The sequence below is a fragment of the Eschrichtius robustus genome, chromosome 1, assembly GCF_028021215.1.
Source record: "Eschrichtius robustus isolate mEscRob2 chromosome 1, mEscRob2.pri, whole genome shotgun sequence".
NCBI lineage: Eukaryota > Metazoa > Chordata > Mammalia > Artiodactyla > Eschrichtiidae > Eschrichtius > Eschrichtius robustus.
The window spans coordinates 143,074,082-143,095,934 of record NC_090824.1 but is presented as its reverse complement, the minus strand read 5'-3'; the positions used below and the strand labels follow the sequence as shown (position 1 = coordinate 143,095,934).

Genomic DNA, 21,853 nt, shown 5'->3' with positions numbered 1-21,853 from the left:
AACATTAAACGCCATAGTTTATACACAACACCCTGTCTAGACCCCCTAGTGAAAGGAGAAAGCCCCCTGTCAGCTTCCAGAGACCGCATGCAAACTTTAACCCCCAGGGGCTGTTGAAATACTCCACGGACTCCCGCTCTCCCACAGCCACGCCTTCTGACCACAGCACAAAGACTGGACGAGACCTGCCTCCCGGCCGTGGGTGTGACATCTACGTGCAACTCGAGAACCTGCCAGCTACCAGCACATCTGATGTGCACTTGGGGTCACTCCCAACATTTTGGAAGCAAGGGAACGCCCATGGTTGACCCGACACCGACCTACAGCATTCTACTGGCAAGATGCAGCCTGAAACAACTCAAGGGGCTAAAGAACATCGAACAAAGTGCAACTTCTTGCCAACTAGGCCTAATCACTTTCCTTTGACCCGTGGGAATGCCCACCACAGGAAGCAGTGGGCTTCAGCAGCCATGACCCACGTTGCAACCCCACAGCGGAAACTAGGCCACCTTCCCGGCCATGTCTCAGGCAGCTCCCATCCTGCATGGTTCGCGGCCATGACCCCTAAGGAACCGCTCAAACGCTCAACAGCCTCGTCCAACGTGCCCTACTCCAGCCAGCAGGGCGACGCGTCCCTACTGGAAGGCACAGACATCTTCCGAACACTTGAACACTGAACACCAGGGAAGACAGACCGCAGGACTGTCTGCTTTGAAGATGCTGATCCCACCTGATGCATCCTGGAAATTCTCCACTGCCACAGTGACACCACTGAGGAACTCAGAGTGATCAAAGGCATGGTCCCCGAGGACCACAGACAGACTTGCAACGGAAGACCTCTGCCATGTGAGGGCACTTGGAAGCCTGAAAGGGAAGAGTGGCTGGCTTTGGCAGCGAACCAAGCATGGCAACACTGCCCCCTTCTCTGCCCCGCCAACGGACTGCTCTGGATAAATATCTGGCTATTCGAAAGGCCTGCATGCCATACGGGCCGGCCGCGTCATGCCCTCCGGCAGAAACACTATCGCTTTGCACATTCCCACAAGTGGGAAAAGAGCGAACCAAGGGCTTGTTTGCATAACTCACCTACCCCCACGAAGGCCGGCACAGATGCCTCAGCATGTCCATCTTCTCTGTGTCCCGCAAGACACCCGTGGGGAGTCACTCCTCTGGAAACGGGATTGCAACTCTTCACAGGTAACCTACCTCACTGCATCCTCATGAACTGCCAAAGCCATCCCCACCATAGGCAGCTGATGCCAGGCCATCACGAACAAGACATATCCTTGGGAACCCGAGGTCAGCGCCTGCAACCCAATGATGACAGCCCATCCCACGACATCACACAGGACCTGTCCTCATGATACCTTACCTTTCTCTCCAGGGCAGCAGCCACTACGCAGGCTTAAATGCAGCACTCGATCCTCACCCCACTCCACGATGATCCACTTAGCGCCAACAGTGTGCTGGCAGCTTCAGGGGCAGCAGCGAGGCCTAATCCATCAGCCCCCTTCCGCCATCACCAAACTCCATCCCACCCCCGCCCACTGCTCCAGCCCCACCGGGCACTCAAGAACCTCACCGCACCAAACACGACAACAGAGAGGGCCACAGGCCTGGCCTGAGGCTCCAGGCTCCAACCAGGGAACCTTGCTCATTTTGGCTTCCAAAATCAACCACCGAAGCGGCATGCACAAAGCGTGATCCTGGTCAAAACACACTTCTCCAAGCTGAAAGCTCACTGGGCCCACACCAGCACACACTCCGACTCTGAAGACTAGCAGGAGAGCCTACCCCCTTGCATTCCCTCACGGCCTTTTAGCAGGGACCGCGGATTCATAGATGACCCAGCTTATGGGCAGACACGGTCGACCCTCAGTCAGGAGCCCCTCCAATACTGGAGTCCTTGGTGGTGTTTGCGTGCATGTCGGCAGGGGACACTGGCCTTCACTCCTAACAGTCCCCTACACCCGAGAGAGGAAACGTGCTGAACCTCAGTTAAGATAAGGATACGGTAGAGTGTTCTCACCCATTTTGTTCAGAGTTTCCAAGGAATGCATACAAGGGTGTCATCATCGATCCAAGCACATACTGGGATGCTGCAGAACACAACCGGGCTGTGCGCCGTGCTCTGCAGGGGAGTCATGACCCTGGGGTACCACAAAAGCCTGGAGAATCCACAGCCCTCAGGCCACTCAACAAGATGAACAATCAAGCCACTCTTGCAGCCATTGGGCCCATCTGAGGAAAACCTAATATCTAATGGCACATCTTGGGGTGGTTGAATACCTACCATCCTGAGTTATCCGCGACCATGCTCGGAAACATGGCCCCGCCTCAATTTTTCCAGTTCTTCTTAGCACCTCCAGTCATCAGAGCACACGAAGATCTTCTTGTTTTTGCCGACGGCGAGGCTTGCCCAGCAACTGCACCTGGGAAGTGGACTGGTGTCCTCACAGGACATGATCCATACAAACATTTACCTGGGCTTGAGCTCTGAAACTGCTTCCCAAGAACCTCTATCCCTTACCGAGAATTGACTGCATGTCTGATAGTACGACTGCAGGAAGTTAGGCACATACATTGGCCGGTGTGTGAGAGGCTGTATTTCTGTGTTCACGCGTGTGACTGTGACTAAGTACGCAGACGCTCTTGTGGGTTTCTCTGTGTGCCGCTGACTACGCGTCTTGGTCTCTGTGTGTCCCTGTAGCCCTGTGAAGAGGCGTCCAACAGTAAACGCCATAGCTTATACACAACACCCTGTCTAGACCCCCAACTGAAAGGAGAAAGCCCCCTGTCAGCTTCCAGAGGCCGCATGCAAACTTTAACCCCCAGGGGCTGTTGAAATACTCCACGGACTCCCGCTCTCCCACAGCCACGCCTTCTGACCAGAGCACAAAGACTGGATGAGACCTTCCTCCCAGCCGTGGCTGTGACATCTACGTGCAACTCGAGAACCTGCCAGCTACCAGCACATCTGATGTGCACTTGGGGTCACTCCCAGCACTTTCGGAAGCAGGGGAACTCCCATGGGTGACCCGACACCGACCTACAGCATTCTACTGGCAAGATGCAGCCTGAAACCACTCAATGGGCTAAAGAACATCGAACAAAGTGCAACTTCTTTCCAACTAGGCCTAATCTCTTTCCTTTGACCCGTGGGAATGCCCACCACAGGAAGCAGTGGGCTTCAGCAGCCATGACCCATGTTGGAACCCCACAGCGGAAACTAGGCCACCTTCCCGGCCATGTCTCAGGCAGCTCACATCCTGCAAGGTTCGCGGCCCTGACCCCTAAGGAACCGCTCAAACGCTCAACAGCCTCGCCCAACGTGCCCAACTCCAGCCAGCAGGGCGACGCGTCCCTACTGGAAGCCACAGACATCTTCCGAACACGGGAACACTGAACACCAGGGAAGACAGACCGCAAGCCTGTCTGCTTTGAACATGCTGATCCCACCTGATGCATCCTGGAAATTCTCCACTGCCACAATGACACCACTGAGGAACTCAGAGTGATCAAAGGCATGGTCCCCGAGGACCACAGACAGACTTGCAACGGAAGACCTCTGCCAAGTGAGGGCACTTGGAAGCCTGAAAGGGAACCGTGGCTGGCCTTGGCAGTGCACCAGGGATGGCAACAGTGCCCCCTTCGCTGCCCCGCCAACGGACTGCTCTGGATAAAGCTCTGGCTATTCGAAAGTCCTGTATGCCATACGGGCCGGCCGCGTCATGCCCTCCGGCAGAAACACTATCGCTTTGCACATTCCCAAAAGTGGGAAAAGAGCGACCCAAGGGCTTGTTTGCATAACTCACCAACCCCGAAGAAGGCCGGCACAGATGCCTCAGCATGTCCATCTTCTCTATGTGCCGCAAGACACCCGTGGGGAGTCACTCCTCTGGAAACGGGATTGCAACTCTTCACAGGTACCCTACCTCACTGCATCCTCATGAACTGCCACAGCCATCCCCACCATAGGCAGCTGATGCCAGGCCATCACGAACAAGACACATCCTTGGGAAGCCGAGGCCAGCGCCTGCAACCCAATGATGACAGCCCATCCCACGACATCGCACAGGACCTGTCCTCATGATACCTTACCTTTCTCTCCAGGGCAGCAGCCACTACGCAGGCTTAAATGCAGCACTCGATCCTCACTCCAATCCACGATGATCCACTTAGCGCCAACAGTGTGCTGGCAGCTTCAGGGGCAGCAGCGAGGCCTAATCCATCAGCCCCCTTCCGCCATCACCAAACTCCATCCCACCCCCGCCCACTGCTCCAGCCCCACCGGGCACTCAAGAACCTCACCGCACCAAACACGACAACAGAGAGGGCCACAGGCCTGGCCTGAGGCTCCAGGCTCCAACCAGGGAACCTTGCTCATTTTGGCTCCCAAAATCAACCACCGAAGCGGCATGCACAATGCGTGATCCTGGTCAAAACACACTTCTCCAAGCTGAAAGCTCACTGGGCCCACACCAGCACACACTCCGACTCTGAAGACTAGCAGGAGAGCCTGCCCCCTTGCATTCCCTCACGGCCTTTTAGCAGGGACCGCGGATTCATAGATGACCCAGCTTATGGGCAGACACGGTCGACCCTCAGTCAGGAGCCCCTCCAATACTGGAGTCCTTGGTGGTGTTTGCGTGCATGTCGGCAGGGGACACTGGCCTTCACTCCTAACAGTCCCCTACACCCGAGAGAGGAAACGTGCTGAACCTCAGTTTCGATAAGGATACGGTAGAGTGTTCTCACCCATGTTGTTCAGAGTTTCCAAGGAATGCATACAAGGGTGTCATCATCTATCCAAGCACATGCTGGGATGCGGCAGAACACAACCGGGCAGTGCGCCGGGCTCTGCAGGGGAGTCATGAGCCTGGGGTACCCCAAAAGCCTGGGGAATCCACAGCCCTCAGGCCACTCAACAAGACAAACAATCAAACCACTCTTACATCCATTGGGCCCATCTGAGGAAAACCTAATATCTAATGGCACATCCTGGGGTGGTTGAATACCTACCATCCTGAGTTATCCCTGACCATGCTCGGGAACATGGCCCCGCCTCACTTTTTCCAGTTCTTCTTAGCACCTCCAGTCATCAGGGCACACGAAGATCTTCTTGTTTTTGCCGACGGCGAGGCTTGCCCAGCAACTGCACCTGGGAAGTGGACTGGTGTCCTCAGAGGACATGATCCATACAAATATTTACCTGGGCCTGAGCTCTGAAACTGCTTCCCAAGAACCTCTATCCCTTACCGAGAATTGACTGCATGTCTGATAGTACGACTGCAGGAAGTTAGGCACATACATTGGCCGGTGTGTGAGAGGCTGTATTTCTGTGTTCACGCATGTGACTGTGACTGAGTACGCAGACGCTCTTGTGGGTTTCTCTGTGTGCCCCTGACTATGCGTCTTGGTCTCTGTGTGTCCCTGTAGCCCTGTGAAGAGGCGTCCAACAGTAAACGCCATAGTTTATACACAACACCCTGTCTAGACCCCCTAGTGAAAGGAGAAAGCCCCCTGTCAGCTTCCAGAGACCGCATGCAAACTGTAACCCCCAGGGGCTGTTGAAATACTCCACGGACTCCCGCTCTCCCACAGCCACGCCTTCTGACCACAGCACAAAGACTGGACGAGACCTGCCTCCCGGCCGCGGGTGTGACATCTACGTGCAACTCGAGAACCTGCCAGCTACCAGCACATCTGATGTGCACTTGGGGTCACTCCCAACATTTTGGAAGCAAGGGAACGCCCATGGTTGACCCGACACCGACCTACAGCATTCTACTGGCAAGATGCAGCCTGAAACAACTCAAGTGGCTAAAGAACATCGAACAAAGTGCAACTTCTTGCCAACTAGGCCTAATCACTTTCCTTTGACCCGTGGGAATGCCCACCACAGGAAGCAGTGGGCTTCAGCAGCCATGACCCACGTTGGAACCCCACAGCGGAAACTAGGCAACCTTCCCGGCCATGTCTCAGGCAGCTCCCATCCTGCATGGTTCGCGGCCCTGACCCCTAAGGAACCGCTCAAACGCTCAACAGCCTCGTCCAACGTGCCCTACTCCAGCCAGCAGGGCAACGCTCCCTACTGGAAGGCACAGACATCTTCCGAACACGGGAACACTGAACACCAGGGAAGACAGACCGCAGGACTGTCTGCTTTGAAGATGCTGATCCCACCTGATGCATCCTGGAAATTCTCCACTGCCACAGTGACACCACTGAGGAACTCAGAGTGATCAAAGGCATGGTCCCCGAGGACCACAGACAGACTTGCAACGGAAGACCTCTGCCATGTGAGGGCACTTGGAAGCCTGAAAGGGAAGAGTGGCTGGCCTTGGCAGCGAACCAAGCATGGCAACACTGCCCCCTTCTCTGCCCCGCCAACGGACTGCTCTGGATAAAGCTCTGGCTATTCGAAAGGCCTGCATGCCATACGGGCCGGCCGCGTCATGCCCTCCGGCAGAAACACTATCGCTTTGCACATTCCCAAAAGTGGGAAAAGAGGGAACCAAGGGCCTGTTTGCATAACTCACCTACCCCCACGAAGGCCGGCACAGATGCCTCAACATTTCCATCTTCTCTGTGTCCCGCAAGACACCCGTGGGGGGTCACTCCTCTGGAAACGGGATTGCAACTCTTCACAGGTAACCTACCTCACTGCATCCTCATGAACTGCCAAAGCCATCCCCACCATAGGCAGCTGATGCCAGGCCATCACGAACAAGACACATCCTTGGGAAGCCGAGGCCAGCGCCTGCAACCCAATGATGACAGCCCATCCCACGACATCACACAGAACCTGTCCTCATGATACCTTACCTTTCTCTCCAGGGCAGCAGCCACTACGCAGGCTTAAATGCAGCACTCGATCCTCACCCCACTCCACGATGATCCACTTAGCGCCAACAGTGTGCTGGCAGCTTCAGGGGCAGCAGCGAGGCCTAATCCATCAGCCCCCTTCCGCCATCACCAAACTCCATCCCACCCCCGCCCACTGCTCCAGCCCCACCGGGCACTCAAGAACCTCACCGCACCAAACACGACAACAGAGAGGGCCACAGGCCTGGCCTGAGGCTCCAGGCTCCAACCAGGGAACCTTGCTCATTTTGGCTTCCAAAATCAACCACCGAAGCGGCATGCACAAAGCGTGATCCTGGTCAAAACACACTTCTCCAAGCTGAAAGCTCACTGGGCCCACACCAGCACACACTCCGACTCTGAAGACTAGCAGGAGAGCCTGCCCCCTTGCATTCCCTCACGGCCTTTTAGCAGGGACCGCGGATTCATAGATGACCCAGCTTATGGGCAGACACGGTCGACCCTCAGTCAGGAGCCCCTCCAATACTGGAGTCCTTGGTGGTGTTTGCGTGCATGTCGGCAGGGGACACTGGCCTTCACTCCTAACAGTCCCCTACACCCGAGAGAGGAAACGTGCTGAACCTCAGTTTCGATAAGGATACGGGAGAGTGTTCTCACCCATTTTGTTCAGAGTTTCCAAGGAATGCATACAAGGGTGTCATCATCGATTGAAGCACATGCTGGGATGCTGCAGAACACAACCGGGCCGTGCGCCGGGCTCTGCAGGGGAGTCATGAGCCTGGGGTACCCCAATATCCTGGAGCATCCACAGCCCTCAGGCCACTCAACAAGACGAACAATCAAGCCACTCTTACAGCCATTGGGCCAATCTGAGGAAAACCTAATATCTAATGGCACATCCTGGGGTGGTTGAATACCTACCATGATGTGTTATACGTGACCATGCTCGGGAACATGGCCCCGCCTCACTTTTTCCAGTTCTTCTTAGCACCTCCAGTCATCAGAGCACACGAAGATCTTCTTGTTTTTGCCGACGGCGAGGCTTGCCCAGCAACTGCACCTGGGAAGTGGACTGGTGTCCTCAAAGGACATGATCCATACAAACATTTACCTGGCCTTGAGCTCTGAAACTGCTTCCCAAGGACCTCTATCCCTTACCGAGAATTGACTGCATGTCTGATAGTACCACTGAAGGAAGTTACGCACATACATTGGCCGGTTTGTGAGAGGCTGTATTTCTGTGTTCACGCGTGTGACTGTGACTGCGCACGCAGACGCTCTTGTGGGTTTCTCTGTGTGCCCCTGACTATGCGTCTTGGTCTCTGTGTGTCCCTGTAGCCCTGTGAAGAGGCGTCCAACAGTAAACGCCATAGTTTATACACAACACCCTGTCTAGACCCCCAACTGAAAGGAGAAAGACCCCTGTCAGCTTCCAGAGACCGCAAGCAAACTTTAACCCCCAGGGGCTGTTGAAATACTCCACGGACTTCCGCTCTCCCACAGCCACGCCTTCTGACCACAGCACAAAGACTGGACGAGACCTGCCTCCCGGCCGTGGGTGTGACATCTACGTGCAACTCGAGAACCTGCCAGCTACCAGCACATCTGATGTGCACTTGGAGTCACTCCCAACATTTTGGAAGCAAGGGAACGCCCATGGTTGACCCGACACCGACCTACAGCATTCTACTGGCAAGATGCAGCCTGAAACAACTCAAGGGGCTAAAGAACATCGAACAAAGTGCAACTTCTTGCCAACTAGGCCTAATCACTTTCCTTTGACCCGTGGGAATGCCCACCACAGGAAGCAGTGGGCTTCAGCAGCCATGACCCACGTTGGAACCCCACAGCGGAAACTAGGCCACTTTCCCGGCCATGTCTCAGGCAGCTCCCATCCTGCAAGGTTCGCGGCCCTGACCCCTAAGGAACCGCTCAAACGCTCAACAGCCTCGTCCAACATGCCCTACTCCAGCCAGCAGGGCGACGCGTCCCTTCTGGAAGGCACAGACATCTTCCGAACACGGGAACACTGAACACCAGGGAAGACAGACCGCAGGACTGTCTGCTTTGAAGATGCTGATCCCACCTGATGCATCCTGGAAATTCTCCACTGCCACAGTGACACCACTGAGGAACTCAGAGTGATCAAAGGCATGGTCCCCGAGGACCACAGACAGACTTGCAAAGGAAGACCTCTGCCATGTGAGGGCACTTGGAAGCCTGAAAGGGAAGAGTGGCTGGCCTTGGCAGTGCACCAGGGATGGCAACAGTGCCCCCTTCTCTGTCCCGCCAAGGAACTGCTCTGGATAAAGCTCTGGGTATTCGAAAGGCCTGCATGCCACACGGGCCGTCCGCGTCATGCCCTCCGGCAGAAACACTATCGCTTTGCACATTCCCAAAAGTGGGAAAAGAGCGACCCAAGGGCTTGTTTGCATAACTCACCTACCCCCAAGAAGGCCGGCACAGATGCCTCAGCATGTCCATCTTCTCTATGTCCCGCAAGACACCCGTGGGGAGTCACTCCACTGGAAACGGGATTGCAACTCTTCACAGGTAACCTACCTCACTGCATCCTCATGAACTGCCACAGCCATCCCCACCATAGGCAGCTGATGCCAGGCCATCACGAACAAGACACATCCTTGGGAAGCCGAGGCCAGCGCCTGCAACCCAATGATGACAGCCCATCCCACGACATCACACAGGACCTGTCCTCATGATACCTTACCTTTCTCTCCAGGGCAGCAGCCACTACGCAGGCTTAAATGCAGCACTCGATCCTCACCCCACTCCACGATGATCCACTTAGCGCCAACAGTGTGCTGGCAGCTTCAGGGGCAGCAGCGAGGCCTAATCCATCAGTCCCCTTCCGCCATCACCAAACTCCATCCCACCCCCGCCCACTGCTCCAGCCCCACCGGGCACTCAAGAACCTCACCGCACCAAACACGACAACAGAGAGGGCCACAGGCCTGGCCTGAGGCTCCAGGCTCCAACCAGGGAACCTTGCTCATTTTGGCTCCCAAAATCAACCACCGAAGCGGCATGCACAATGCGTGATCCTGGTCAAAACACACTTCTCCAAGCTGAAAGCTCACTGGGCCCACACCAGCACACACTCCGACTCTGAAGACTAGCAGGAGAGCCTGCCCCCTTGCATTCCCTCACGGCCTTTTAGCAGGGACCGCGGATTCATAGATGACCCAGCTTATGGGCAGACACGGTCGACCCTCAGTCAGGAGCCCCTCCAATACTGGAGTCCTTGGTGGTGTTTGCATGCATATCGGCAGGGGACACTGGCCTTCACTCCTAACAGTCCCCTACACCCGAGAGAGGAAACGTGCTGAACATCAGTTTCGATAAGGATACGGTAGAGTGTTCTCACCCATGTTGTTCAGAGTTTCCAAGGAATGCATACAAGGGTGTCATCATCTATCCAAGCACATGCTGGGATGCGGCAGAACACAACTGGGCAGTGCGCCGGGCTCTGCAGAGGAGTCATGAGCCTGGGGTACCCCAAAAGCCTGGGGAATCCACAGCCCTCAGGCCACTCAACAAGACAAACAATCAAACCACTCTTACATCCATTGGGCCCATCTGAGGAAAACCTAATATCTAATGGCACATCCTGGGGTGGTTGAATACCTACCATCCTGAGTTATCCCCGACCATGCTCGGGAACATGGCCCCGCCTCACTTTTTCCAGTTCTTCTTAGCACCTCCAGTCATCAGGGCACACGAATATCTTCTTGTTTTTGCCGACGGCGAGGCTTGCCCAGCAACTGCACCTGGGAAGTGGACTGGTGTCCTCAGAGGACATGATCCATACAAACATTTACCTGGGCTTGAGCTCTGAAACTGCTTCCCAAGAACCTCTATCCCTTACCGAGAATTGACTGCATGTCTGATAGTACGACTGCAGGAAGTTAGGCACATACATTGGCTGGTGTGTGAGAGGCTGTATTTCTGTGTTCACGCATGTGACTGTGACTGAGTACGCAGACGCTCTTGTGGGTTTCTCTGTGTGCCCCTGACTATGTGTCTTGGTCTCTGTGTGTCCCTGTAGCCCTGTGAAGAGGCGTCCAACAGTAAACGCCATAGTTTATACACAACACCCTGTCTAGACCGCCTAGTGAAAGGAGAAAGACCCCTGTCAGCTTCCAGAGACCGCATGCAAACTTTAACCCCCAGGGGCTGTTGAAATACTCCACGGACTCCCGCTCTCCCACAGCCACGCCTTCTGACCACAGCACAAAGACTGGACGAGACCTGCCTCCCGGCCGTGGGTGTGACATCTACGTGTAACTCGAGAACCTGCCAGCTACCAGCACATCTGATGTGCACTTGGGGTCACTCCCAACATTTTGGAAGCAAGGGAACGCCCATGGTTGACCCGACACCGACCTACAGCATTCTACTGGCAAGATGCAGCCTGAAACAACTCAAGGGGCTAAAGAACATCGAACAAAGTGCAACTTCTTGCCAACTAGGCCTAATCACTTTCCTTTGACCCGTGGGAATGCCCACCACAGGAAGCAGTGGGCTTCAGCAGCCATGACCCCCGTTGGAACCCCACAGCGGAAACTAGGCCACCTTCCCGGCCATGTAACAGGCAGCTCCCATCCTGCATGGTTCGCGGCCCTGACCCCTAAGGAACCGCTCAAACGCTCAACAGCCTCGTCCAACGTGCCCTACTCCAGCCAGCAGGGCGACGCGTCCCTACTGGAAGGCACAGACATCTTCCAAACACGGGAACACTGAACACCAGGGAAGACAGACCGCAGGACTGTCTGCTTTGAAGATGCTGATCCCACCTGATGCATCCTGGAAATTCTCCACTGCCACAGTGACACCACTGAGGAACTCAGAGTGATCAAAGGCATGGTCCCCGAGGACCACAGACAGACTTGCAACGGAAGACCTCTGCCATGTGAGGGCACTTGGAAGCCTGAAAGGGAAGAGTGGCTGGCTTTGGCAGCGAACCAAGCATGGCAACACTGCCCCCTTCTCTGCCCCGCCAACGGACTGCTCTGGATAAAGCTCTGGCTATTCGAAAGGCCTGCATGCCATACGGGCCGGCCGCGTCATGCCCTCCGGCAGAAACACTATCGTTTTGCACATTCCCAAAAGTGGGAAAAGAGCGAACCAAGGGCTTGTTTGCATAACTCACCTACCCCCAAGAAGGCCGGCACAGATGCCTCAGCATGTCCATCTTCTCTGTGTCCCGCAAGACACCCGTGGGGAGTCACTCCTCTGGAAACGGGATTGCAACTCTTCACAGGTAACCTACCTCACTGCATCCTCATGAACTGCCAAAGCCATCCCCACCATAGGCAGCTGATGCCAGGCCATCACGAACAAGACATATCCTTGGGAAGCCGAGGTCAGCGCCTGCAACCCAATGATGACAGCCCATCCCACGACATCACACAGGACCTGTCCTCATGATACCTTACCTTTCTCTCCAGGGCAGCAGCCACTACGCAGGCTTAAATGCAGCACTCGATCCTCACCCCACTCCACGATGATCCACTTAGCGCCAACAGTGTGCTGGCAGCTTCAGGGGCAGCAGCGAGGCCTAATCCATCAGCCCCCTTCCGCCATCACCAAACTCCATCCCACCCCCGCCCACTGCTCCAGCACCACCGGGCACTAAAGAACCTCACCGCACCAAACACGACAACAGAGAGGGCCACAGGCCTGGCCTGAGGCTCCAGGCTCCAACCAGGGAACCTTGCTCATTTTGGCTTCCAAATTCAACCACCGAAGCGGCATGCACAAAGCGTGATCCTGGTCAAAACACACTTCTCCAAGCTGAAAGCTCACTGGGCCCACACCAGCACACACTCCGACTCTGAAGACTAGCAGGAGAGCCTGCCCCCTTGCATTCCCTCACGGCCTTTTAGCAGGTACCGCGGATTCATAGATGACCCAGCTTATGGGCAGACACGGTCGACCCTCAGTCAGGAGCCCCTCCAATACTGGAGTCCTTGGTGGTGTTTGCGTGCATGTCGGCAGGGGACACTGGCCTTCACTCCTAACAGTCCCCTACACCCGAGAGAGGAAACGTGCAGAACCTCAGTTTCGATAAGGATACGGTAGAGTGTTCTCACCCATTTTGTTCAGAGTTTCCAAGGAATGCATACAAGGGTGTCATCATCGATCCAAGCACATACTGGGATGCTGCAGAACACAACCGGGCAGTGCGCCGGGCTCTGCAGGGGAGTCATGAGCCTGGGGTACCACAAAAGCCTGGAGAATCCACAGCCCTCAGGCCCCTCAACAAGACGAACAATCAAGCCACTCTTGCAGCCATTGGGCCCATCTCTGGAAAACCTAATATCTAATGGCACATCTTGGGGTGGTTGAATACCTACCATCCTGAGTTATCCCCGACCATGCTCGGGAATATGGCCCCGCCTCACTTTTTCCAGTTCTTCTTAGCACCTCCAGTCATCAGAGCACACGAAGATCTTCTTGTTTTTGCCGACGGCGAGGATTGCCCAGCAACTGCACATGGGAAGTGGACTGGTGTCCTCAGAGGACATGATCCATACAAACATTTACCTGGGCTTGAGCTCTGAAACTGCTTCCCAAGGGCCTCTATCCCTCACCGAGAATTGACTGCATGTCTGATAGTACGACTGCAGGAAGTTAGGCACATACATTGGCCGGTGTGTGAGAGGCTGTATTTCTGTGTTCACGCGTGTGACTGTGACTGAGTACGCAGACGCTCTTGTGGGTTTCTCTGTGTGCCGCTGACTACGCGTCTTGGTCTCTGTGTGTCCCTGTAGCCCTGTGAAGAGGCGTCCAACAGTAAACGCCATAGCTTATACAGAACACCATGTCTAGACCCCCAACTGAAAGGAGAAAGCCCCCTGTCAGCTTCCAGAGGCCGCATGCAAACTTTAACCCCCAGGGGCTGTTGAAATACTCCATGGACTCCCGCTCTTCCACAGCCACGCCTTCTGACGACAGCACAAAGACTGGACGAGACCTGCCTCCCGGCCGTGGGTGTGACATCTACTTGCAACTCGAGAACCTGCCAGCTACCAGCACATCTGATGTGCACTTGGGGTCACTCCCAACATTTTGGAAGCAAGGGAACGCCCATGGTTGACCCGACACCGACCTACAGCATTCTACTGGCAAGATGTAGCCTGAAACAACTCAAGGGGCTAAAGAACATCGAACAAAGTGCAACTTCTTGCCAACTAGGCCTAATCACTTTCCTTTGACCCGTGGGAATGCCCACCACAGGAAAAAGTGGGCTGCAGCAACCATGACCCACGTTGGAACCCCACAGCGGAAACTAGGCCACCTTCCCGGCCATGTCTCAGGCAGCTCCCATCCTGCAAGGTTCGCGGCCCTGACCCCTAAGGAACCGCTCAAACGCTCAACAGCCTCGTCCAACGTGCCCTACTCCAGCCAGCAGGGCGACGCGTCCCTACTGGAAGCCACAGACATCTTCCGAACACGGGAACACTGAACACCAGGGAAGACAGACAGAAAGCCTGTCTGCTTTGAAGATGCTGATCCCACCTGATGCATCCTGGAAATTCTCCACTGCCACAGTGACACCACTGAGGAACTCAGAGTGATCAAAGGCATGGTCCCCGAGGACCACAGACAGACTTGCAACGGAAGACCTCTGCCATGTGAGGGCACTTGGAAGCCTGAAAGGGAAGAGTGGCTGGCCTTGGCAGTGCACCATGGATGGCAACAGTGCCCCCTTCTCTGCCCCGCCAACGGACTGCTCTGGATAAAGCTCTGGGTATTCGAAAGGCCTGCATGCCACACGGGCCGGCCGCGTCATGCCCTCCGGCAGAAACACTATCGCTTTGCACATTCCCAAAAGTGGGAAAAGAGCGACCAAAGGGCTTGTTTGCATAACTCACCTACCCCCAAAAGGCCGGCACAGATGCCTCAGCATGTCCATCTTCCCTATGTCCCGCAAGACACCCGTGGGGAGTCACTCCTCTGGAAACGGGATTGCAAATCTTCACAGGTAACCTACCTCACTGCATCCTCATGAACTGCCAAAGCCATCCCCACCATAGGCAGCTGATGCCAGGCCATCATGAACAAGACACATCCTTGGGAAGCCGAGGTCAGCGCCTGCAACACAATGATGACAGCCCTTCCCACGACATCACACAGGACCTGTCCTCATGATACCTTACCTTTCTCTCCAGGGCAGCAGCCACTATGCAGGCTTAAATGCAGCACTTGATCTTCACCCCACTCCACGATGATCCACTTAGCGCCAACAGTGTGCTGGCAGCTTCAGGGGCAGCAGCGAGGCCTAATCCATCAGCCCCCTTCCGCCATCACCAAACACCATCCCACCCCCGCACACTGCTCCAGCCCCACCGGGCACTCAAGAACCTCACCGCACCAAACACAGCAAAAGAGAGGGCCACAGGCCTGGCCTGAGGCTCCAGGCTCCAACCAGGGAACCTTGCTCATTTTGGCTCCCAAAATCAACCACCGAAGCGGCATGCACAAAGCGTGATCCTGGTCAAAACACACTTCTCCAAGCTGAAAGCTCACTGGGCCCACACCAGCACACACTCCGACTCTGAACACTAGCAGGAGAGCCTGCCCCCTTGCATTCCCTCACGGCCTTTTAGCAGGGACCGCGGATTCATAGATGACCCAGCATATGGGCAGACACGGTCGACCCTCAGACAAGAGCCCCTCCAATACTGGAGTCCTTGGTGGTGTTTGCGTGCATGTCGGTAGGGGCACTGGCCTTCACTCCTAACAGTCCCCTACACCCGAGAGAGGAAACGTGCTGAAACTCACTTTTGATAAGGATACAGGAGAGTGTTCTCACCCATTTTGTTCAGAATTTCCAAGGAATGCATACAAGGGTGTCATCATCGATCCAAGCACATGCTGGGATGCTGCAGAACACAACCGGGCAGTGCGTCGGGCTCTGCAGGGGAGTCATGAGCCTGGCGTACCCCAAAATCCTGGAGCATCCACAGCCCTCAGGCCACTCAACAAGTCAAACAATCAAGCCACTCTTACAGCCATTGGGCCAATCTGAGGAAAACCTAATATCTAATGGCACATCCTGGAGTGGTTGAATACCTACCATCCTGAGTTATCCGCAACCATGCTCGGGAACATGGCCCCGCCTCACATTTTCCAGTTCTTCTTAGCTCCTCCAGTCATCAGAGCACACGAAGATCTTCTTGATTTGCCGACGGCGAGGCTTGCCCAGCAACTGCACCTGGGAAGTGGACTGGTGTCCTCAAAGGACATGATCCATACAAATATTTACCTGGGCTTGAGCTCTGAAACTGCTTTCCAAGGACCTCTATCCCTTACCGAGAATTGACTGCATGTCTGATAGTACGACTGCAGGAAGTTAGGCACATACATTGGCCGGTGTGTGAGAGGCTGTATTTCTGTGTTCACGCGTGTGACTGTGACTGCGCACGCAGACGCTCTTGTGGGTTTCTCTGTGTGCCGCTGACTACGCGTCTTGGTCTCTGTGTGTCCCTGTAGCCCTGTGAAGAGGCGTCCAACAGTAAACGCCATAGTTTATACACAACACCCTGTCTAGACCCCCAACTGAAAGGAGAAAGCCCCCTGTCAGCTTGCAGAGGCCGCATGAAAACTTTAACCCCCAGGGGCTGTTGAAATACTCCACGGACTCCCGCTCTCCCATAGCCACGCCTTTTGATCAGAGCACAATGACTGGACGACACCTGCCTCCCGGCCGTGCGTGTGACATCTACGTGCAACTCGAGAACCTGGCAGCTACCAGCACATCTGATGTGCACTTGGGGTCACTCCCAGCACTTTCGGAAGCAAGGGAACTCCCATGGGTGACCCGACACCGACCTACAGCATTCTACTGGCAAGATGCAGCCTGAAAACACTCAATGGGCTAAAGAATATCGAAAAAAGTGCAACGTCTTGCCAACTTGGCCTAATCACTTTCCTTTGACCCGTGGGAATGCCTACCACAGGAGGCAGTGGGCTTCAGCAGCCATGACCCATGTTGGAGCCCCACAGCGGAAACTAGGCCACCTTCCCGGACATGTCTCAGGCAGCTCCCATCCTGCAAGGTTCGCGGCCCTGATCCCTAAGGAACCGCTCAAACGCTCAAAAGCCTCGTCCAACGTGCCCTACTCCAGCCAGCAGGGCGATGCGTCCCTACTGGAAGCCACACACATCTTCCGAACACGGGAATACTGAACACCAGGGAACACAGACCGCAAGCCTGTCTGCTTTGAAGATGCTGATCCCACCTGATGCATCCTGGAAATTCTCCACTGCCACAGTGACACCACTGAGGAACTCAGAGTGATCAAAGGCATGGTCCCCGAGGACCACAGAAAGACTTGCAACGGAAGACCTCTGCCATGTGAGGGCACTTGGAAGCCTGAAAGGGAAGAGTGGCTGGCCTTGGCAGCGCACCAGGGATGGCAACAGTGCCCCCTTCTCTCTCCCGCCAGCGGACTGCTCTGGATAAAGCTCTGGCTATTCGAAAGGCCTGCATGCCACACGGGCCGGCCGCGTCATGTCCTCCGGCAGAAACACTATCGCTTTGCACATTCCCAAAAGTGGGAAAAGAGCGACCAAAGGGCTTGTTTGCATAACTCACCTACCCCCAAGAAGGCCGGCACAGATGCCTCAGCATGTCCATCTTCCCTATGTCCCGCAAGACACCCGTGGGGAGTCACTCCTCTGGAAACGGGATTGCAAATCTTCACAGGTAACCTACCTCACTGCATCCTCATGAACTGCCAAAGCCATCCCCACCATAGGCAGCTGATGCCAGGCCATCATGAACAAGACACATCCTTGGGAAGCCGAGGTCAGCGCCTGCAACCCAATGATGACAGCCCATCCCACGACATCACACAGGACCTGTCCTCATGATACCTTACCTTTCTCTCCAGGGCAGCAGCCACTATGCAGGCTTAAATGCAGCACTTGATCCTCACCCCACTCCACGATGATCCACTTAGCGCCAACAGTGTGCTGGCAGCTTCAGGGGCAGCAGCGAGGCCTAATCCATCAGCCCCCTTCCGCCATCACCAAACACCATCCCACCCCCGCCCACTGCTCCAGCCCCACCGGGCACTCAAGAACCTCACCGCACCAAACACAGCAAAAGAGAGGGCCACAGGCCTGGCCTGAGGCTCCAGGCTCCAACCAGGGAACCTTGCTCATTTTGGCTTCCAAAATCAACCACCGAAGCGGCATGCACAAAGCGTGATCCTGGTCAAAACACACTTCTCCAAGCTGAAAGCTCACTGGGCCCACACCAGCACACACTCCGACTCTGAACAGTAGCAGGAGAGCCTGCCCCCTTGCATTCCCTCACGGCCTTTTAGCAGGGACCGCGGATTCATAGATGACCCAGCATATGGGCAGACACGGTCGACCCTCAGACAAGAGCCCCTCCAATACTGGAGTCCTTGGTGGTGTTTGCGTGCATGTCGGCAGGGGCACTGGCCTTCACTCCTAACAGTCCCCTACACCCGAGAGAGGAAACGTGCTGAACCTCACTTTCGATAAGGATACGGGAGAGTGTTCTCACCCATTTTGTTCAGAGTTTCCAAGGAATGCATACAAGGGTGTCATCATCGATCCAAGCACATGCTGGGATGCTGCAGAACACAACCGGGCCGTGCGCCGGGCTCTGCAGGGGAGTCATGAGCCTGGGGTACCCCAATATCCTGGAGCATCCACAGCCCTCAGGCCACTCAACAAGACGAACAATCAAGCCACTCTTACAGCCATTGGGCCAATCTGAGGAAAACCTACTATCTAATGGCACATCCTGGGGTGGTTGAATACCTACCATCCTGAGTTATCCCCGACCATGCTCGGGAACATGGCCCCGCCTCACTTTTTCCAGTTCTTCTTAGCACCTCCAGTCATCAGAGCACACGAAGATCTTCTTGTTTTTGCCGACGGCGAGGCTTGCCCAGCAACTGCACCTGGGAAGTGGACTGGTGTCCTCAAAGGACATGATCCATACAAACATTTACCTGGGCTTGAGCTCTGAAACTGCTTCCCAAGGACCTCTATCCCTTACCGAGAATTGACTGCATGTCTGATAGTACGACTGAAGGAAGTTACGCACATACATTGGCCGGTGTGTGAGAGGCTGTATTTCTGTGTTCACGCGTGTGACTGTGACTGTGCACGCAGACGCTCTTGTGAGGTTCTCTGCGTGCTGCTGACTACGCGTCTTGGTCTCTGTGTGTCCCTGTAGCCCTGTGAAGAGGCGTCCAACTGTAAACGCGATAGTGTATACACAACACCCTGTGTAGACCCACAACTGAAAGAAGAAAGCCCCCTGTCAGCTTCCAGAGGCCGCATGCAAACTTTAACCCCCAGGGGCTGTTGAAATACTCCATGGACTCCCGCTCTCCCACATCCACGCCTTCTGACCAGAGCACAAAGACTGGACGAGACCTGCCTCCCGGCCGTGGGTGTGACATCTACTTGCAACTCGAGAACCTGCCAGCTACCAGCACATCTGATGTGCACTTGGGGTCACTCCCAGCACTTTCGGAAGCAAGGGAACTCCCATGAGTGACCCGACACCGACCTACAGCATTCTACTGGCAAGATGCAGCCTGAAACCACTCAATGGGCTAAAGAACATCGAACAAAGTGCAACTTCTTGCCAACTAGGGCTAATCACGTTCCTTTGACCCGTGGGAATGCCCACCACAGGAAGCAGTGGGCTTCAGCAGCCATGACCCATGTTGGAACCCCACAGCGAAACTAGGCCACCTTCCCGGCCATGTCACAGGCAGCTCCCATCCTGCAAGGCTCGCGGCCCTGAACCCTAAGGAAACGCTCAAACGCTCAACAGCCTCGTCCAACGTGCCCTACTCCAGCCAGCAGGGCGACGCGTCCCTACTGGAAGGCACAGACATCTTCCGAACACGGGAACACTGAACACCAGGGAAGACAGACCGCAAGCCTGTCTGCTTTGAAGATGCTGATCCCACCTGATGCATCCTGGAAATTCTCCACTGCCACAGTGACACCACTGAGGGACTCAGAGTGATCAAAGGCATGGTCCCCGAGGACCACAGACAGACTTGCAACGGAAGACCTCTGCCATGTGAAGGGACTTGGAAGCCTGAAAAGGAAGAGTGGCTGGCCTTGGCAGCGCACCATGGATACCAACAGTGCCCCCTTCTCTGCCCCGCCAACGAACTGCTCTGGATAAAGCTATGGCTATTCGAAAGGCCTGCATGCCGCACGGGCCGGCCGCGTCATGCCCTCCGGCAGAAACACTATCGCTTTGCACATTCCCAAAAGTGCGAAAAGAGCGACCAAAGGGCTTGTTTGCATAATTCACCTACCCCAAAGAAGGCCGGCACAGATGCCCCAGCATGTCCGGCTTCTCTGTGTCCCGCAAGACACCCGTGGGGAGTCACTCCACTGGAAACGGGATTGCAACTCTTCACAGGTAACCTACCTCACTGCATCCTCATGAACTGCCAAAGCCATCCCCACCATAGGCAGCTGATGCCTGGCCATCACGAACAAGACACATCCTTGGGAAGCCGAGGAGAGCGCCAGCAACCCAATGATGACATCCCATCCCACGACATCACACAGGACCTGTCCTCATGATACCTTACCTTTCTCTCCAGGGCAGCAGCCACTACGCAGGCTTAAATGCAGCACTCGATCCTCACCCCACTCCACGATGATCCACTTAGCGCCAACAGTGTGCTGGCAGCTTCAGGGGCAGCAGCGAGTCCTAATCCATCAGCCCCCTTCCGCCATCACCAAGCTCCATCCCACCCCCGCCCACTGCTCCAGCCCCACCGGGCACTCAAGAACCTCACCGCACCAAACACGACAACAGAGAGGGCCACAGGCCTGGCCTGAGGCTCCAGGCTCCAACCAGGGAACCTTGCTCATTTTGGCTTCCAAAATCAACCACCGAAGCGGCATGCACAAAGCGTGATCCTGGTCAAAACACACTTCTCCAAGCTGAAAGCTCACTGGGCCCACACCAGCACACACTCCGACTCTGAAGACTAGCAGGAGAGCCTGCCCCCTTGCATTCCCTCACGGCCTTTTAGCAGGGACCGCGGATTCATAGATGACCCAGCTTATGGGCAGACACGGTCGACCCTCAGACAGGATCCCCTCCAATACTGGAGTCCTTGGTGGTGTTTGCATGCATATCGGCAGGGGACACTGGCCTTCACTCCTAACAGTCCCCTACACCCGAGAGAGGAAACGTGCTGAACCTCAGTTTCGATAAGGATACGGGAGAGTGTTCTCACCCATTTTGTTCAGAGTTTCCAAGGAATGCATACAAGGGTGTCATCATCGATTGAAGCACATGCTGGGATGCTGCAGAACACAACCGGGCCGTGCGCCGGGCTCTGCAGGGGAGTCATGAGCCTGGGGTACCCCAATATCCTGGAGCATCCACAGCCCTCAGGCCACTCAACAAGACGAACAATCAAGCCACTCTTACAGCCATTGGGCCAATCTGAGGAAAACCTAATATCTAATGGCACATCCTGGAGTGGTTGAATACCTACCATGATGTGTTATACGCGACCATGCTCGGGAACATGGCCCCGCCTCACTTTTTCTAGTTCTTCTTAGCACCTCCAGTCATCAGAGCACACGAAGATCTTCTTGTTTTTGCCGACGGCGAGGCTTGCCCAGCAACTGCACCTGGGAAGTGGACTGGTGTCCTCAAAGGACATGATCCATACAAACATTTACCTGGGCTTGAGCACTGAAACTGCTTCCCAAGGACCTCTATCCCTTACCGAGAATTGACTGCATGTCTGATAGTACGACTGAAGGAAGTTACGCACATACATTGGCCGGTGTGTGAGAGGCTGTATTTCTGTGTTCACGCGTGTGACTGTGACTGCGCACGCAGACGCTCTTGTGAGGTTCTCTGCGTGCTGCTGACTACGCGTCTTGGTCTCTGTGTGTCCCTGTAGCCCTGTGAAGAGGCGTCCAACAGTAAACGCGATAGTGTATACACAACACT

The 21,853-nt window shown here is 55.3% G+C and overlaps 8 non-coding genes across 8 annotated transcripts; all 8 read right to left on the bottom strand.

Moving 5' to 3' along the window:
* Positions 1–1,989: 1,989 nt before the first annotated feature.
* LOC137776931 (small nucleolar RNA SNORD116) lies at positions 1,990–2,082 on the bottom strand. The gene has a single exon (XR_011076361.1). It is a non-coding gene; the product is annotated as a small nucleolar RNA SNORD116 (small nucleolar RNA).
* Positions 2,083–4,718: 2,636 nt separating this feature from the next.
* On the bottom strand, positions 4,719–4,811 carry LOC137750721 (small nucleolar RNA SNORD116). The gene has a single exon (XR_011070544.1). It is a non-coding gene; the product is annotated as a small nucleolar RNA SNORD116 (small nucleolar RNA).
* Positions 4,812–7,445: 2,634 nt separating this feature from the next.
* Positions 7,446–7,538, bottom strand: LOC137750220 (small nucleolar RNA SNORD116). The gene has a single exon (XR_011070397.1). It is a non-coding gene; the product is annotated as a small nucleolar RNA SNORD116 (small nucleolar RNA).
* A 2,635-nt stretch (positions 7,539–10,173) lies between these two features.
* LOC137778625 (small nucleolar RNA SNORD116) lies at positions 10,174–10,266 on the bottom strand. Its single transcript, XR_011076952.1, has one exon. It is a non-coding gene; the product is annotated as a small nucleolar RNA SNORD116 (small nucleolar RNA).
* A 2,635-nt stretch (positions 10,267–12,901) lies between these two features.
* On the bottom strand, positions 12,902–12,994 carry LOC137754660 (small nucleolar RNA SNORD116). The gene has a single exon (XR_011071914.1). It is a non-coding gene; the product is annotated as a small nucleolar RNA SNORD116 (small nucleolar RNA).
* A 2,633-nt stretch (positions 12,995–15,627) lies between these two features.
* Positions 15,628–15,720, bottom strand: LOC137750983 (small nucleolar RNA SNORD116). The gene has a single exon (XR_011070669.1). It is a non-coding gene; the product is annotated as a small nucleolar RNA SNORD116 (small nucleolar RNA).
* A 2,634-nt stretch (positions 15,721–18,354) lies between these two features.
* LOC137778564 (small nucleolar RNA SNORD116) lies at positions 18,355–18,447 on the bottom strand. The gene has a single exon (XR_011076937.1). It is a non-coding gene; the product is annotated as a small nucleolar RNA SNORD116 (small nucleolar RNA).
* A 2,635-nt stretch (positions 18,448–21,082) lies between these two features.
* LOC137750213 (small nucleolar RNA SNORD116) lies at positions 21,083–21,175 on the bottom strand. Its single transcript, XR_011070396.1, has one exon. It is a non-coding gene; the product is annotated as a small nucleolar RNA SNORD116 (small nucleolar RNA).
* Positions 21,176–21,853: the final 678 nt, after the last annotated feature.